The sequence below is a fragment of the Babylonia areolata genome, chromosome 18 (genome assembly GCF_041734735.1).
Source record: "Babylonia areolata isolate BAREFJ2019XMU chromosome 18, ASM4173473v1, whole genome shotgun sequence".
NCBI classification, from domain to species: Eukaryota; Metazoa; Mollusca; class Gastropoda; order Neogastropoda; family Buccinidae; genus Babylonia; species Babylonia areolata.
The window spans coordinates 36,276,937-36,295,914 of NC_134893.1; the positions used below are offsets into that span (position 1 = coordinate 36,276,937).

Sequence of the window (18,978 nt, forward strand, 5' to 3'; positions counted from 1 at the left end):
AATCTTAAAGTGCATCTGCAACAACAAAGAATGTTGACATAAAGACACAGACATACCAAAATAGGTTAGAATCAAGCACATTTCTGACGGGCGCAATAGCAGAGTGGTTAAAGCGTTGGACTGTCAATCTGAGGGTCCCAGGTTCGAATCACAGTGACTGCGCCTGGTGGATAAAGGGTGGAGATTTTTACAATCTCCCAGGTCAACATATGTGCAGACCTGCTAGTGCCTGAACCCCCTTCGTGTGTATATGCAAGCAGAAGATCAAATACGCATGTTAAAGATCCTGTAATCCATGTCAGCGTTCGGTGGGTTATGGAAACAAGAACATACCCAGCATACACCCCCCCGAAAACAGAGTATGGCTGCCTACATGGCGGGGTAAAAACGGTCATACACGTAAAAGCCCACTCGTGTGTATACGAGTGAACACAGAAGAAGAAGAAGAAGCACATTTCTTTTGGATAGTTTTAGTTTCAGTAGCTCAAGGAAGCGTCACTGCGTTCGGACAAATCCATATACGCTACACCACATCTGCCAAGCAGATGCCTGACCAGCAGTGTAACCCAACCCGGGATTGAACCAGGGACCTTTAGATCTTCAGTCTAACGCTCTCCCAACTGAGCTATTCCGGCTGACAAACCCAGTTTTTGGATAACTCAGTATTAATGATGCAGAAAAAAAAGAAGAGAAAATTCACAAGTCATGCTGAACATGTTTTTGGTGTGGTTACCATTTTCTATAGAATCCAGAGAGTATTGACTCCAAGAAATGTTTAGAATTTTCCATTTTGTGCTTATTGTTCAGGTCTTTCTGAAAATTTTCTCAACAATACTGGTTTACTTTGTATTGTTTTTACTCCAATAAGTGTTTGTAATTATATATTTTTTATTCTTATTGTTCAGGTTTTTTTTTCTGGAAATTCTCTCTATAACTTTGGTTTACTTAGTTATGGGAAGTGTTTTAGCTCTTTGGTTTTTTTTTTTTTTTTTTTTTTTTTGTTGTTGTTGTTGTCAAAAACAACAACAACAACAACAACAACAACAACAAAACAGGAAAGGAAAAAGGAAAAAAAGTGATTTTGGAAAGAATTCAGATGCAGACCAATCTTCACAGCTTTGTTTTACTTTTTGACTCACATGGGTAAAGAAAGTGACTAATGTGGTCTTGGTCTTGGTTTCCCAGGTGTGTGTGTGTGTGTGTGTGTGTGTGTGTGTGTGTGTGTGTTTGAATTAAACTTTTATTTTTGTATTTTGGCATATTACAGCAAACTGCAAAATTTGGTGTTGGAAACAAGATGAAGCATATTGGCAAAACAGGATTTTTTTTTTTTTAAACCCAACTGTTTAAGTCTTACATCTGGTTTTTGTCAAACTTTGTGTTTTGCCTGACCATTATGACAGCATATTCCCCATTGAAATTCAAGATCCAAGTCAAGGTTGCAACATGACGTATGGTGATGGTTGGAAAATTTGCAGGTGTGAAAGAGATGGGGTTTTCTTCATCAAACTTGGTACCCAACAGAGAGTCAAAGTCAAGCCTAGGTTTTTCATCTAGTTTTCATGAAGTATGATACAGTGACTGGTCATGGCTAAAGCATAAATGTTTTCAGAACGTCAAGGTTAGAGGTCAAAGGTCAAAGTCCAAACAATGTTCTGGTTAAAATGCATTACATTGTCCTTTTTCTCTGTTTCATAATTCCCATGTTCAGTTTCTTTTGGAGTAATAGCATATTTTATTTGGGGACTATCCTTTTCCTTTTATCTTATTTATTTTATTTCTATTTTTGTTTTAAACTGCTGTGCAATGAAAGAATCTGTTGACCAAGAGTTCAACAGGTTTACCAGACTTGTGCTTCTTTAGTTTTATTTCACAAAGACTATTGAAACAGCCATTTCAGATTTATATCTGATTGTGTTTGCTTGTTTGCTCGTGGGTTTATTTTGACTAAGCTTGTGCCATATATTGTGAAGTAGAAAAAACAACAACACCAAAATATTACAAGAAATGTAATTTTCTGTTTCACTGTGATTTTTTTTTTTTCACTCAGATATATGTGTTCACTTGAATCTCATTGGATCAGATTTCCTTATACACAGAGTCACTGTTCACAATGTCCAGCAGCACCTGTGATACATTTTGGCTAATTGCAATGTATTGTTTGTATGATGATGGCTGTGCAATCTTTATATCCAATGTTTGTCATGTCTGAGATCATAAGATAAGGTACGGGTGCATAATCTGATGTTTGGTAGTGTTAAAAGAGGCAATAAATTTGTCACTTTTTGGCGTTTTTTAATTTTTTGGTTGGTTTTTTTTTCATGCCATATGTGACAATTTTGACAATTTTTTTTTTCAGTCAGCAGTTGCTGTTTTGAACAAACGTGTCATTTTGTACACAGAGTCTTGTTGAGGAAGGCAGACGAAATTTGTTCATTTGCACAATTGATATTGTGTGAATGATGTCCTGAAGACTCAGGCTTCATTCAGCGAACCCCCTTCTCCTGTGTTTATTTTTTGGGAGACTTTTAGCCATTTAACCCAGATTGCCTGACTGTAGCTGTCGTCTCTTCCTTGGCTGCTTTTGTGAAAGAAGAATCTGACAACTACAGAAACTCCATCACATTTTTTCTTCAAAATCTGTCATTAGACAGTGGTCTTCATGTGAATATGATGTTGGGATTTTTTTTTGATTTTTTTTTTTTAATCTTTTTTTTTTTAGATTTGTATCTCAACACTTTCAGAGGGAGTCACTAAAGGATGTCTGCTGTGGTTTTACATAGGCATAAGGTCTTGTTTTGATGTAAAGGCAAGGCTGTCAGGCTGTTCTTGTCTTCCACAACATAACGTGCAAAAAGATAATTCCTGTCACTTGTTTTGCTGAACATCCTGTAGAGTTGAAAGTTTTTCACCCCTACGTTTTTTTGGTTAAGATTTTTTTTTTTTTTTTTTTGACAGTTGGTGTACTTGAGGATGAAGGAATTGTGTGGCTGTTTTGTGTAAACCTCATCTACACTTTATGAAAGGGTCACTCCTGCCCCAGTGGACCATTACTTATGAACACACACACACACACACACACACACTCACAAACTTTTTTTCCATTACATATGAACACACACACACACACACACACACACACACACACACACACACACAAAACAAAAGAAAAACAAAACCCACAACTTTTTTCAAAGTGACAAAAAAGAAAAAAATATATTACTTGGGTTAACACTTGGAAAAATTGGATCCTTGTTCATTCTTCTTGCCTTTTAATCTTTCCCTTTGTTTATCTCTGGACAATAATTGGTAACATCTCCTTCCTTCTGTCTCTCTCTATCCACCCATCTCTTTTTTTTCTTTTCTTATTCTCATATATATATTCACACACACAGGCATACAGAACGACATGCACACACACACACACATTTGTAAATGCAGACAAAAAAAACCTGTGAATGTGATGGTGATGGTTGCCATCATAATGCTGTTCATAATTATGCCTCTTGATTCAACCTTAGAGGTGGTGGCAGTTGTCTTTTTTCTTTTCTTTTTTTTATAACATAGTTTGTAAACTTTTCTTTTTATATCTTACTGTAATAATAGTGGTAGTGTTGTTGTTTTTATTCATCACAAGCCCAGAAGATTTATTGGTTGCAGTTGTTGTAATTAAAACATGTCTTACAATATTTGTTTTATAGTTTACTGTAAAAGTGAGTGGGGGTAATTTGTCCTCCCTCCCCACCCCCATCCGCTCACCCTTTTTTTTTTTTTTGCTACATTTTTTATCATTGCTAGTGTTGAACATTTTTGTTGTATAATTTATAGCCTTCCTTGATGGTGGTGGTGCTGCTATTATTGATAGTGATATTTCAAGTCTTGAAAGGTGTTTCATGCTGTTGCTGAATTTTACATTGTTTTTGGGGGGACAGCTAGAAACAGTTTTGTTTGTTTTTTCTTCATTCTATATTGAGCACAAATCATAGACTTTGATATCAGCTTTGATAATCTGGCTTAAAGTTTATGCACCTTTTTTTTTTTTTTTTTTTTGCACAAAGAATGCTGGTTTTGGTGCGTATGGTAAAAGCAGAAATATTTTACTCCAATGATAGAATTTGTTATCAACATTAACGACAAACTTTTATATTGACTGCAATATTCTGACTTTCAGTTTTATGCACTTTTTTTGTGCACAAACGATGCTGGTTGTGGGAATGATGTTTTATCAATGTGCAAAATTGGGATATTTATCTGTATTATTGCACATGTGTGTGTATGTGTGTGTGTGTGTGTGTGCGTGTGTGTGTGTGTGTGAGGGTGACAGATAGAGGAAAACAGAAACATAGAGACAGATGGACAGAGAGAGCATGCACATGTGTGTTTTGTGATTGTGCTCTTGGTGGGTTGAATGTTTGTAAAAATCAGTATGGATGCATAATGTGTTTTTAGGCCTGAAACCCGAAATCTGGGCGTTTAGTCAAGCTAAAGTGGGTTTTTTGTTGTTTTTTTAAAAATATTTTTATTATCATAACCACCAAACTTATCAAGGACATGTTATTTTTCATTTCTTCTTATTCTATCCCTCAACTCTGTGAAGAATCGTTGGGGCACCACACAGAAGAACTGTTCACCAGATTCCTCCAGGTCTGTCAGTTGTGTGGCAAAGCCTGGGTCTCTACAAATGGTTTTCCTGTCATTCTGCAATGTTTTCTGTCCATTGTTTTTTTCTTGTCTTCCACTCCATCTCTCTCCGTCAACAGTTCCTTTGAAGATTGTTTCAGCAAGGCCAGTAGGTGCTGTTATGTGGCCACTCCAGCGTACCTTTCTTTTCTAAGTTGATGTCAGCAGATCTTCAAAATGTCCAATATCTGCTTGATGATTTGGTGCACTTGTTTATTGGTGACGGGATCAGTGTGTCTGATGTTTAGCATCTTGCAATAATACCTTAGTTTGATGGCTTGCATTCTTCTTTCTAAATCCCCTGTGAAGGCCTATATGCCTTGCAGGTATACAGGATGATGAAATACACCAGTGCATGCAGGAGACAGATCTTGCGTTTCATGGAGGTGTTGCTGTCCTTCCATATAGGTTTCAGTCTGGACAGTACCGGTGTTGTCTCTGCTTCCCTTGACAGGATTTCTGGTTTCGATCCTTCATTGCTGCTGATGGATCCCAGATAAGTCGACTGTTGGACAGTTCCAAGCTTCTGTCCCTGGACAGTTTTATCAGCAGCGAGGGTGGTGTTGTAGCTGACCATCAGCTTGGGCTTTTCAGCACTGGTTTCCATGCCGTTTCTTGTTGATGTTTCATCCTGTGTTGTAACAGGCTGGGTGAGTTTCTTGCTCACCACCTGCCAAGCCATCAGTGCCATCTGTGAAGCGAAGGTTCATGGTGGTTCTCCCGCCAACACTGGCTGTGCTGACATGATCTTCTAAGCATGTCAGTCATGATGCATTGCAGGAAGACGTTGAACAGCATAGGAGACGGAGGGCAGCCCTGACAGATTTTAACCGAATCATGGAAACACTCTCCAATGCACCCTGTGTGAGTACCACACTGGTTGCTTTGGAGTATAATTACTGTTTGGTGTTGATAAGCTTTTAGTCAACACCTTGTCATAGATGCAGCAGTTATTTTCAAGTTATACATTTTTGGACACTTTTTATGCATAATTTGGAAATGAATTTGCCATCATCAGATTAACTTTTTTTAAATGTGTAGTCAGTGTACTGCATAATAATGGAGAATTTTGTTTGTTTGTTCAAATATTATCAGCAGGAAGACTTTTTAGCAGTCATCTACACTGTTGTATTAAAGTTTGGATTGATTGACTTGGTTGATTTAGCCTCTCTGTTAGCTTGTCTCTCTCTGACTCTCTATGTCTCTGTCTCTGTCTTTGTCTTTGTCTCTCCCTCTCTCCCCCTCTGTCTCTCTCTCTCTGTGGATTTAAGGATTTGGATGTTTCTCTCTCTCTCTCTCTCTCTCTCTCTCTCTCTCTCTCTCTGTCTCTCTCCCTCTCTCTCTCCCTCTCTCTCTCTTTCATTGTGTATACGTGTTCCAAGTCATATTATACTTAGTTTCATCAGAGTCCTGAAAGTATGCACACAAATGCAAAAATATAATTATTCCATTACAGCTACCAGGCATTTATATCCGTATAAATGCAAAAGTTGAAAAACAAATTGTACATGCCTTGCAGACCAGGGAAATGCTATGTTGCAAGCTTTACTTCATTTAGAATACTGTTATGACCATTTTGATTGTGGTCAAATGTTTTTATTCAACAATAAAAATCTGGATAAATGACTAAAAGATGTTATTAACATCATCATCACTCCAGCATGCATATAGATGTCTTGATATATGATTTGTCCCGTATGTTCCTCTGTAGCAGTCAACATTCTCATTAATCAGATCCTGCTATTGATGCCAGACAACACTTATGTATATTGCAGTATCAGCAATTCATTCTAGGCTTACATTGATGGATGTCATGGTTACACAGCAGTCACAGACAACAGATTCAATCGACCATTCTGATCTGGTTTATCCCATGATCAGTCTAAACAGACATAACTGCAGGCAGTCTACTCTTGATCGCCATTTCTATGCTTGCATCATATAGATAATGCGTGTGTTTGACAATTCAGAGGTGAACTGAACAAATATCAACAGTGCAAATGTGGAACATATAAATGGTGGCAGTTGTGGGTGCCATTTGTGTGTGTGTGTGTGTGTTGTGTCATGTTATAAAACCATATTCACCATCATCAGGGTGCACACACACACGCAGATGCCTACACATACATATATATACACAGGGTGTGGGCAGTGCAGTATGGAGCTCTTGTCTCTGAACAGTTTTATCAGCTACATATATTCATATCTATATCTGTATCTATCTATCTTTCTCTCTCTCTCTTTCTATATATATATTCGGATGAAACGATAAACCGAGGTCCCGTGTGCAGCATGCACTTAGCGCACATTAAAGAACCCACGGCAACAAAAAGGTTGTTCCTGGCAAAATACATACAAGGAAATAAGCAATATACTAGAAAGAGACTTTTATAGGTGCTTGAATTCAAGTCTAAAACCTCGTCAGTTGACTCTCTCAGACTTTGGTCCGATTCGCAGACCAATTCTGAGTTTAGCTCTCAGACTATTATCAAATTCATTACGGACCAAGTATTGTTCTAATGTCAAATGCATATGCTTTAGTAACCTGACAATTGAGCATATAATTTTTCACTGTAGTTTGATGAAGCCTTTTGTACACGAAAGTGTGTCTTCACAAGTGACAGAACGTTGATGTTTTTGACTTTTTGCATTCATTATCAGTTGTTTCGCTTGTCAGTTTAACGACTTCTCTTTTACGAAGTCCTTTAAGTAATTTCCTGTAACTGTATTTAGAGTTGTTTTGTTGTTGTTGTTTTTTCTTCCAAATTTCACCCACATTTTTACCCTCATTTGCCCAGTTTCTCCCAACCCTCCATTCATCCACATCTCCCACCCCTTCTAACCGATAATACTCAGATGTATTCATAAATACTTTTAACAAAATGTCTTCAATCACTGATATGTGTGACGGGACATTAAACAAAATTCCTCCTCCTCCTGGCAAAATTCTGTAGAAAAAAAAAAAAAATGGGTGGCGCTGTAGTGTAGTGACATGCTCTCCCTGGGGAGAGCAGCCTGAATTTCACACAAAGAAATCTGTTGTGATAAAAAGAAATACAAATACGACACTGGTGAACTAACCACCAAGCCTATTCATATCTCAGTATAACCTACCTGTATAGAAACTATTCTAGCCAGGCTGCTGAATTTGCCATTTCCTCTTCCCCTCTTCTCCATCTCTCATACACACACACTCAATCATGCACACATACACACACACACACACACACACAAGTACACACACACACACACACACACACACACACACACACACATGTTTATACAAGTAATAATAATAATGATATAGTAATAATAATGATATTAATAGTGATGGTAATAATGATATGTAATACTTTTATGGTAGTACTTTCATATGTAGTACATTTATGGTGCATAATATCAGTAATAACACTAATGACATATGGTACTTATATGGTGAAAATTCCCCCATATAGATATAGTAGTAATAACAATAATAATAGTAATGATAATGTTATAGTATACAGTACTTGTATGGCACAAGCTCCCTGTTTTCCCTTAGAAAACTTGAACTACATGGTCTGTCAACCAATTGTCTTAGTTTGCTTAAATCCTGTATGACAAACAGACAACAATGCGTGACAATGGGTACAACAATCTCCGCACCAACAACACTTGATTATGGCATTCCTCAGGGGTCTATTCTAGGCCCTTTACTATTCTCGATATATATAAACGACCTACCGCTCCATATGAAATCTGTCTGCGAACTTTTTGCGGATGATACAACAATCCACACTTCTGATACTGACATTGTCGCTCTTGCAAAAGACTTACAAGAAAGTACTGATGAGCTCGTTAGATGGACCGAACTAAACCACATGTCTCTTCACCCACAAAAAACAAAATGCATGTTAATCACAACCAGACAAAAGAGGCAAAACACTATACATAATTTTCTTTCCATCCAAATGAAAGGTGAAGCTACTGAACAGGTCAGTGATCACAAAGTTCTGGGGATTATAATTGACAACAATCTCACTTGGAATCCTCACATAAATTCCCTGTGCAAAAAGACAGCCCAGAAAACCCATCAACTATCCAAAATCAAACATTTCCTTGACTTTCATTCACGGAAATTATTTTTTCAAGCACATATCCAGTCCACAATAGATTATCCATCAACACTATGGGATTCTGCAAGTGCGAACACCATGAAGCCATAACAGAATCTTCATAAATGGGGGCTCAAGCTGGTACTCCTTAAAAAGACTTCCCTTTTAGACTCAGACTATAAACAAGCGAATATTCTCCCACTAATCCATAGATTAGAGTACAATAAAGGAATCATGATGCAAAAGATTATGACAGGTAATGCACCACCAACATTAATAGACAAATGTTCTGTAAATTCATCAAGGAATCCCCCCAAAGTCCATATCCCAATTCCAAGAATTGACTTGTTCAAATCCAGTCTGGCCTACTCAGGCACCACCGTATAGAACTCACTCCCAGAAACAATTAAACAACACCATTGCCCAACCACCTTCAAAAAACATTGCCTGTCCCACCTTATGCCATAATGTGTAATGTAAATTGTTCATTTTAATGATACTGTTTGTCAAATGTGTATGGTTGACTGATAACCTCCCTCACCCTCTATCCCTCACTCTGATCTGTAGTGCGGTGTGTGTTGTGTGTGTGTTGTTTCTTTCATTTTGTTCATTTTTTTCCTACACATTTTACTAACACCATGCTAGCACCTGTATGCTGTGTGTGTGTATGTGTGTATGTGTGAGTGTGTGTGTTGTTTGTTTGTTTTTTTGTTTTGTTTTGTTTTGTTTTTGGGTTTTTTGTTTGTTTTTTGTTTTGTTTTTATTTATTTATTTAATTATTTTCTTCCATGTTATGTATCTCTGCTGACACCATGCTTTCATGCTTTCATTTTATTTAGTATTGTGTAGTGTAGACCCTATACAGGGTGGGGACTGGATGTAAAAAAGCACACTAGTGCTTATCTATTATCCTCGAAATAAAGAATTTGTCTTGTCTTGTCTTGTATATTACAGTTGTAGAAGTAGTAGTTGTAATAATGATAACAAGAAGAATAAGAATATCCAGTAATAATGATAATAATAATAATAACAATAATAATATACAGTACTTACATGGTGCAAACTCCCCATACAGATATATAGTAGCTATAAAAACAACACTGGGGTGGGGGAGTGGGTGGGGGGGCTGGGGGGGGGGGAGGAAAACATTCTGGAAAGACATTAGCCTTAGCATGATTTCCTTGGCCTGGAAAAATTCCTGACAAACAATCATTCTTATTTTGATGATGATGATGGTAATTAGGGTGATATGGGAGGATAAGTAAATGTTTTCATTTGGACTCGTTAGACAGGAGTAAGCTAGATTTACTAGCGAGTGTTATACACCACTATATCATATAATGATGTGTAACAAAGGAAGCACAACGGAAAGATAAAATCCAAAGGTTCTGAATGAATTCTGATTTCTTAACTTTTGTGAAAGTGTGCATGTGCACGATCAAGCAATCACGTATGCACACACAAACTTACAGAGGTACAAAAGCACACAGTATGTGCACCCATGAAAATAATCGTGCATGCATGTTCACACACACACACACACACACACACAGAGTCTGGCACAATGTGTTTTAACATAATATAACAATGTATGTAGTATGCAGAAATTAGAGAATACATTTACAAAAAAAGAAAGAAAGGAGAAGAAGAAGAAACTAGGATTGTTGATTCCAAGCGCACTGATGATGTAACTTGCAAAACTAATTATCATTGATGATCAGTTCAGCCGCCTTCGTACTTTTCCTTTTTGTTTCATATGCTAATTTTCTTGCACCGGATGTAAACAAACCTTCTTCTCGACTGAACATGCGTGGTGCTTTCGCTCGCCGCTTTGACAGCATGGCGCAGCGCTGCCGCCTGATTCAGATCCAAACACACGTTTGGAAGAAAATACTTTTTGTGTGAATCAGTCACATACTGCTATCTGATGAACGAAAGAAACTGATCTTGGTATGTATTTTTGAACATTTTGTTTGCATGGTTGTAATTTTTTTAACCAGAAATGTTGGGTATTTCCACGAAACTCGTGAAGCTCCAGAGAACGCGAGCGACACGAGCAGAAAATCGACCAACACATACCGGGCATGCATGCGATGTTTTGATCGAATTTGACAGGAAGGGCGGTGTCGTCGAGTCAGTACAGAAAACCGACACAGGTAGGCCCGAATGTGGTTTTCCTGTGGGGGTCTTAGCTTTATTACTGAGCTGAGTGTGTTTTGATGATAACATCACTGAAGATGAGTCCATGACAACAGTAGCATTCGCCAAGTGTAGTGTTCGTTTCTCCCTGCATAATTACTGGGGATCAGCTCAAAAGATGGAAATAATACGCTAGAGACCACCCCTGAACGTTCAAAATTTATGCAATACACGGGTGATGCAGCTTTCTATCACTTGATCCACAGCTCAGCAGTTTTGAACACATATTATATCCGGCATAGTTTCTTCTCAGTTTCACAGGCCTGCATTATGAAGAACTACGTACGTACAACAACTGAATCGAGATCGACTTGTTGCCTGGATCACGAATTCTAAGAAGACCACAAAAAATGGGAACTTGGGCATCCATAATTATGTGTGTGTGTGTGTGTGTGTGTGTGTGTGTGTGTGTGTGTGTGTGAGACCGAGAGAAGAGAGAGAGAGAGAGAGAGAGAGAGAGAGAGAGTCAAGTACTGCATAGGACACTTCGAGTACTTGTCACACTGCATAGGAGAGATCGAGTACTTGCACAAACATTTGATAAGATGCTTTAGAATCTTTCCAGTTTGCAGAAATATATCTCTGGAGGGGTAACAGCTAAGTCAGTCAATTTGAAGCAAATGAACCACACACACACACACACACACACACACACACACACACACACACACACACTTGCACACACACTACCACATATAAAACAGTACACACAGTGCGCGCGCGCGCACACACACACACATGAACACATGCACGGCACGCACACACACACTGACACACACACACACACACGCGCACGAGCGCACGCACGCGCATGCACACACACATGCGTCCGCACATACATCAGTACACACAGTGACTCACCCAAGACGCGCGTGCGCGCACCCTCCCCTTCCCTCTTCCCCCAACACACAGACATGCGCGCGGACACACACGCAGATACGTGCACGCACTGACACACACACACACACACATGCGTCCACACACACACACACACACACACACACACACACACACACACACTGAGAGAGAGAGAGAGAGTCAAATACTGCATAGGACACTGATGTGTACACATTTAGTGGAGCAGGCTATGGCCCAGTGATAGCCTGCCTGCCTCACTGTAGATACTGTAGATTCAGTTGTCCATGGGATCGAGTCCTGCATGGAAAGGAAATCTTACTCCCACCTCCTCTCCTAGACATTGATTGAGTGGTTGTCTGGCTGGGCGCTAGTCTTTCAGATGAGACAAAAAAACAACAACTGAGGTCTCGCATGCAGCATTTTCTTACCACATATAAAACAAACAAAGCAAAACAAAACAAAGTTGCAGACAAGGAATAAAAAAGAATTGAAAACAAAGATGAAACGGAATTGTGGCAAGGGAGACCAGCCCAAATTTCAAAAAGAGAAATTTGTTGTAACAAAAAGGTAACACAGTGCAATAGAATAAGCACATTTGATTACACGCAAATTGATGCATGTACTCTAGGAAGAGTGTGCACTTGCATGATATAAAGACATATGCACACACACACAAATATTCTAAAGTAATGAACTAAATAAAACACACACACACACACACACACACACACACTCACACGCACAAATTTACTGAAGTAATGAAATAGATAAAAAGCGTGCCAGCATGCACATACACACGAGCGTTTGTAGAACACAGACAGACAGACATACACTCACTCACTCACTCGCTCACAGCGCCCAAAAACACAAGAGAAGACCTTAAAAGAAAATATATACACACACTTGCCACACATATGCACGCACACATACACATAAGCACTCACACATAAGCATACCTACTCACACACGTACACAGGCACACAGAGACACACACAGACACAATGACACAGGCACACACACACACACACACACACACAGACGAACTCTCAGACAAACACACACACACTCACACACACACACACACACGGCACACACACACACAAAAAAACCTCCCCCCCAAAAAATAACCCCCAAAACACCGGCTCCCCCCCTCCCCTATACCCCCGCCCCTGCCCCCCTCACACACACACACACACAAACACCCTTACCCCCCCACCCCCAAACACACACGCACACACATACACACCCGCGCGCGCGCACACACACACACACACACACACACACACACACGGACAGTCAAGAAAATTAACTGGCGCGAACTGATCGAAGCTGACGAACACAATAGCAATCGCCCCCGCCAGTCACCAACCGACCCGTTCAAACGACACGTCCAGGACTCGCTTTATATATTTAAAAAAAAAAAAAAAAAGAAGAAGAAGAAGAAGAGAGAAAAAAAAAAATCCTGCCAAAGCGAGGAACCTGATCAGTCAGTCAGTCAAAACCCCGACGTTCTACGCACCCTTATTCTTACCCTGACCGAGCCTTACCCCGGGTACTACTATACCGACTCCTCCCTTTTGTCTGCTGTCCTGTAAGGTGTGCTTCGGTGGACCGGTTATGTCAACACCACCAGTGCTGTATGATCAAATGGGTGGAGTAGCCAAGTGTGTGTGTGGGGGGGGGGGGGGGGGGGGGGGGGGGAGGGGGGGGGGGGGGGGGGGGGGGTGGGGGGGGGGGAGAGGTCTGGGGGCGTAGGGGGGGCGTGTAATTTTTGGTTAAGGTGTTCGGTGTGTGATTCACACGCTGCTACTCTCCAGAGGTTTCTTGTTCCACTGGGGAAGGAAGAAGGGTGGGTTTTGAGAAACGATGTGTTATTATTGTTGTGCTTTGGCATTCGTTTAAGTCCAGTTGTTGGTTCAGTTCTCGCGGTCTCAACTCACCCGTTCCGTTCTGTTTAGTTTTTGAACAAGTGACTGTGTCGGATTGAACAAGTGACTGTGTCGGTTTTGTTTTGTTTTTCTGTTTGGGATATGAAAAGGTAGGTCAGCTGAACCGACATAGCTGTGACCTATATGTCTCTGTAAAAACAGACGAGCAGAACGAAAGATAATTAACTTAGAAAATTCCTGTTATTAGCATTGGCTATACTGTTTGTCTCACGTAGGTTATTGTCATTTCCGCGTTGACGCAAAAGATATATTTGAACATTATCCACGATCTTTATTGAAAACACTGTAATGATTTCTTGTGCCCCGTGATTATATTTCATACATGATAGTGTATCGATCCTTTTTGTGGCTCAATAGTTTTCTCGCCAGGTATTTTTCTTGTGCCTCGATCTCAAAAGTATAATGTCTTCACATGTCTTTTGTCTGTCCTCTAGATCTGTCTCCAGGCTTACGCTATGAGTCCACGTTTAATTGTCTCTTTCTGTGTGTCTTTTTACTTCGAATCTTTGTCTCATCTCTTTCTCTGTCTGTCTCTCGTTTCACTCATCGGAAGCCTGATCGATGTTTTTTCCCATTTGTTGATCTGTTTTTGATCTGTTTCATTCTGTCATCTTGTATAATTATTACTATGATTTGTCTAAACGAACCTGTGTCTACGCGAGAGACACGTACACGGCAGATACTGGCAGATGGAGGTTGCCGTGCGCGCGCGCGCGTGCACGCAGACACACGCACACACACACATACATACATACACACACACACACACACACACACACACGCGCGCGCACATAGACACACTGACACACGCGCGTGTCCGTATGACTACCTATAGTAAACATCCGTCTCTGTGTGTGTCTGTTTATAGTTTTGTTCGTGTGTGTGTGTGTGTGTGGCACACGCGCGCGCGCGCGCGCGCTAATGATAATGATTTTGCAACCAAACAAATCAAACATACTGACAAGTATGTTTTAGATGTAACAAAAGTTACACACCTTTTCCAAGTTTTATGAATTTACTCGAATTAAGTTGTGTTTTCTTCCAAGCACTGAATAGATTGCATAAACCGAACATTGACATAATTATTATGTGATTTTTGTGTGTGTGTGTGTGTGTGTGTGTGTGTGTGTGTGTGTGTGTGTGTGTGTGTGTGTCAATTTATTTCGAATTACAGTATTATAGTTTTACAGCATTTTTTTTAAACAGCCCGATCAGGCTCGATGCGAGCCGAGAATTCTAGCAATACAACACGGTGGTCTTGAACTGACGCGACATTCTATGCCGCGCGGCTAATGTTTTCGGGTATTTTCTTTGATGGTCACTGGTGTGCAGTCAGTGCCTGCCTGGTTTAACCACCTTAGCTTTTGCTTGTCGTGTGGGCGGCGGTTTTTGAAGTTTTGTTTAATTTATTAAGAGTGCATTGAATGAAACACTGTCAGTTTTTTTTTTTACAATATGCTTTTTTTTTTCGAAAAGGAATGTGTGTGTGTGTGTGTGCGTGTGTGTGTGTGTGTGTGTGCTAGATGAATTTAAAAATCCTTGCTTCATTCTTGTTGGTGGGCAGTATGCAAGGGCGTAGTGGGCAAAAACAAAGACAATAATCATGTCGGAAGTATTGATAATTATGTCTGTCTGTCTTTCTGTTCTTTCTTTCTTTCTCTGTCTTCATTTCCTTTCTCTCTTTCTTGTCTTTGTGTTCGTCTGTCTTTCTTTCTTTCTTTGAAAAAAAAAAATCTTTAAATCTTTTCTTTCTCGTCCCCCCCACACCCCCCACGCCTCCCCGCCCCCACCCTGGTCCCTCCCCCTCCCCCCCCCCTTTTTTTGCCGGTAAAGGCCTGCTTTGTTTCTTTCTTTCCACTCCTTTCTTACGTGCCTAAGCTCTATTGTTGGTAGTAGTGATATGTTGGGTTTTTTTTGCCCGGTCATGTATACCTATGTCGTTCACGGTTAGCTGGTTACTGGTGAGTAGTTAAACGACCAACGTCGCTTTTAGTCTTTCGTCACGTTTCCAAGTGCCTTTGACTGGTGAGCATGTCTCGAAACAGGTGTGTGTTGAAATCAGAATTTGTCTTCAATGCGGCCGGGGGTCAGTGCTGATTCTTGGTGATCGCGTGTCTGTGTGTGTGTGTGTGTGTGTGTGTGTGTGTGTGTGTGTGTGTGACTAAGTGTGTGTGTGTGACTAATTGTGTGTCACTAAGTGTGTATGTGTGTGTCACTGTGTGTGTGCGTCTGAGAGATTAATATATCCAGCAAAGGTATTTGAAAGTTTTTATACTCTTGTCTCTCTCTCTCTCTCTCTCTCTCTCTCTCTCTCTCTCTCTCTCTCTCTATATATATATATATATATATATAGAGAGAGAGAGAGAGAGAGTATATGCATACAAGAGAGTATATGCATACAAGCTTAGTCAGCAATAATTTCCATCATATGTATACATCTCTCTCTCTCTCTCTCTCTATATATATATATATATATATATACTCTCTCTCTCTCTCTCTCTCTCTCTCTCTCTATATATATATATATATATATATATATATAGAGAGAGAGAGAGAGAGAGAGAGAGATGTATACATATGATGGAAATTATTGCTGACTAAGCTTGTACGCATATATACCTTTCGAGCGTGCGTGTGTGCATGTATGCCGCCTGTGACATTTAGAAAAGTTGGTGCAGGACAATAATTTCGGTAACTTTCATTTCAAAATACAGTGTAGTGTACTTATCCAAGGTGGTACTGATGTGTGGACACAATGTGAATCAGAATCGGATTAACGTAACGTTATTATCTCAGCAAGAGAAATTGAAATTGAAATAAATCAAGGGGTGGGCACAAAATGTCAGTGGAAGGTGGATGGTATATAGGGTTGTGCTGACTGTCAGTTGCGTCCGCTTGACTTTAATTTAGAGATCCCTGTCAGTAAATTCTCTGACAGATATTTAAACGTCCACAAACAAAGAAACAAGTCAATAATCCGGCAAACAAACAAAGAAACAAACAACCAAAACAAATAAAAGCCACACCCTGGCTAAAAAACTCTATCACCATCACCAGATCATCAACAGCAACAACAACAAAAACAACAAATAAAAGACAGACAGACAAACAAAATAAGCAAACAGACAAACAAACAAACAATGAATAGATAGATAGATAAACGAATAAATGAATGAATAGATAAATGGGTAAATAAATGAATAAATAAATAAATAAGATAGAAATAAAGACTAATCTTTCATCATCATCTTTCATGTCGTATACCTCGATGACAATTTCTTTCTTTTTCTTTCTTCTTCGTCCTTGTATATTTATACGAAAACTTTCAAGAAATGCAATAAAGTCGTTTTCTTTACCGCCAGACTGTGATCATTTGGGCGGGGTGCTATGTGCAAACAGTCCGAACTTTCAGAATGTGTGACACATTAGTAGGTCCTAGATACGGGCAAATATTGTTTGCAGTAACCGGTGCACCGTCTTCCATTGTACCCACGAAATTTATCCCCAGTGGTGGTGCAGTCGATAAAATTTGAACCCCGGATTTTCCTTCATTGAGCCGTTTGGATTTGGATACCATTCCGTTTTTAACACTGAGACGGACCCCCCCCCCCCCCCCCCAACACACAGACACAGACACAGACACACACACACACACACACACACACACACACACACTTTATCCCATCCTTATTCCAGAATTTCTTATCATTAATGATTATCATTATTAAGAACAGTAACGCACCTTACGTGTCGAACTTACAAATGAAAAAAAAAAGTCTACAAACAACTACGTTGTAAAATAAGACTCACTTTTGATGATGAAAACGTAATGATCAAAAGCGAGTCTTATTTTACAACCTACTTTTTTTATTTATCTTTTTTTTATTTTTATGAATCTGTAGACTTTCTCAACTGATTTGTATTTTTTTACGGACTCAGCAGTCCTCTTTGACTTCATCGTCGTATATTTCGCTTATCGTCGTATCTTTCGTATTGAGAAAGGAATTCTTTCTTCTTCTTCTTCTTCTTTTGTGGGCTGCAACTCCCACGTTCACTTGTATGTGTACGAGTGGGCTTTTACATGTATGACCGTTTTTACCCCCGCCATGAAGGCAGCCATTCTCCGTTTTCGGGGGTGTGCATGCTGGGTATGTTCTTGTTTCCATAACCCACCGAACACCGACATGGATTACAGGATCTTTAACGTGCGTATTTGATCTTCTGCTTGCGCATACACACGAAGAGGGTTCAGGCACGAGCGTGTCTGTACATTATGTTGACCTGGGAGATCGGAAAAATCTCCACCCGTTATCCGTAAGGCGCCGTTACCGAGATTCGAACCCGGGACCCTCAGATTGAACGTCCAACGCTTTAACCGCTCGGCCATTGCGCACGTCGAGAAAGGGATAGAAAGAGCAGAGTAGTTTTGTTCTTGAATATTCTGAGATTTTTTTTTTTTTTTGTCTATGCCGATCACTTTGCCACCCAATTCCGCCCCCCACCCCACCCACCTCAGTCTCTCTGCGCATGACTGCCTTTAACTCTCTCCATACGAACGGGGAAAGAGACGACGTTAACAGCGTTTCATCCCAATTACCATTATCAAAATATTGCAAGCGGAACGCTCTTATACTGAAGAGGTGAATGTTGACAAAGAATACCACAGTTCTGACGACGGAAGCTAAAGGTTGGGTCATTCAGACACCCACTGGACATCCGAGGGGTCTGTGTAGAGGAGAAGAGAGGACTGGCCGTACTGAGTGAGTTAAGACATAAGGATGTTTTTCAGTTTGGTTGAATCTCTAATGGAATAAAGGTGAATACAAACAACAGAGAGAGGGGGGTGAGAGAGTGTGTGTGGTGGTAGAGGGGTCGATGGCGAACGTGTTTACCTGGATTCGGATTGACATAACGTATATCTATCAATCTATCTATCTATCTATCCACACAACACACTCGGGGGGAGGAGGAAGTGTGGTCTTGTATGGTTCGTGCAATTTGTAACTTTTTTATTTTATTTTATGAGCTCTCAGAGAGAAAGGGCGCTGAACCATCTTAATGAACATTCCTGTTGTTGTTATCGTTGTTGTTGTTGTTGCTCTTCTTCTTCTTCATGAATTCATGGTAATGAATGGTTCATGTAATTTGTAACTTTTCAGCTTTCATACAAAGTGCTCTGAGCTCTTAGTGAGAAAGGG

At 40.0% G+C, this 18,978-nt stretch overlaps 1 protein-coding gene and 1 non-coding gene across 2 annotated transcripts in view; one reads left to right on the plus strand and one right to left on the minus strand.

The window, feature by feature from the left end:
- Window positions 1–562: 562 nt before the first annotated feature.
- Window positions 563–636, minus strand: Trnaf-gaa (transfer RNA phenylalanine (anticodon GAA)). The gene has a single exon. It is a non-coding gene; the product is annotated as a tRNA-Phe (tRNA).
- Window positions 637–13,622: 12,986 nt separating this feature from the next.
- The window catches only part of LOC143292230 (myosin-IIIb-like), a 151,446-nt gene continuing 146,090 nt past the window's right edge, over window positions 13,623–18,978 (plus strand). Inside the window, 1 exon segment of the mRNA XM_076602418.1 lies at window positions 13,623–13,680. The gene's annotated coding sequence lies outside the window, so the exon portion shown is untranslated.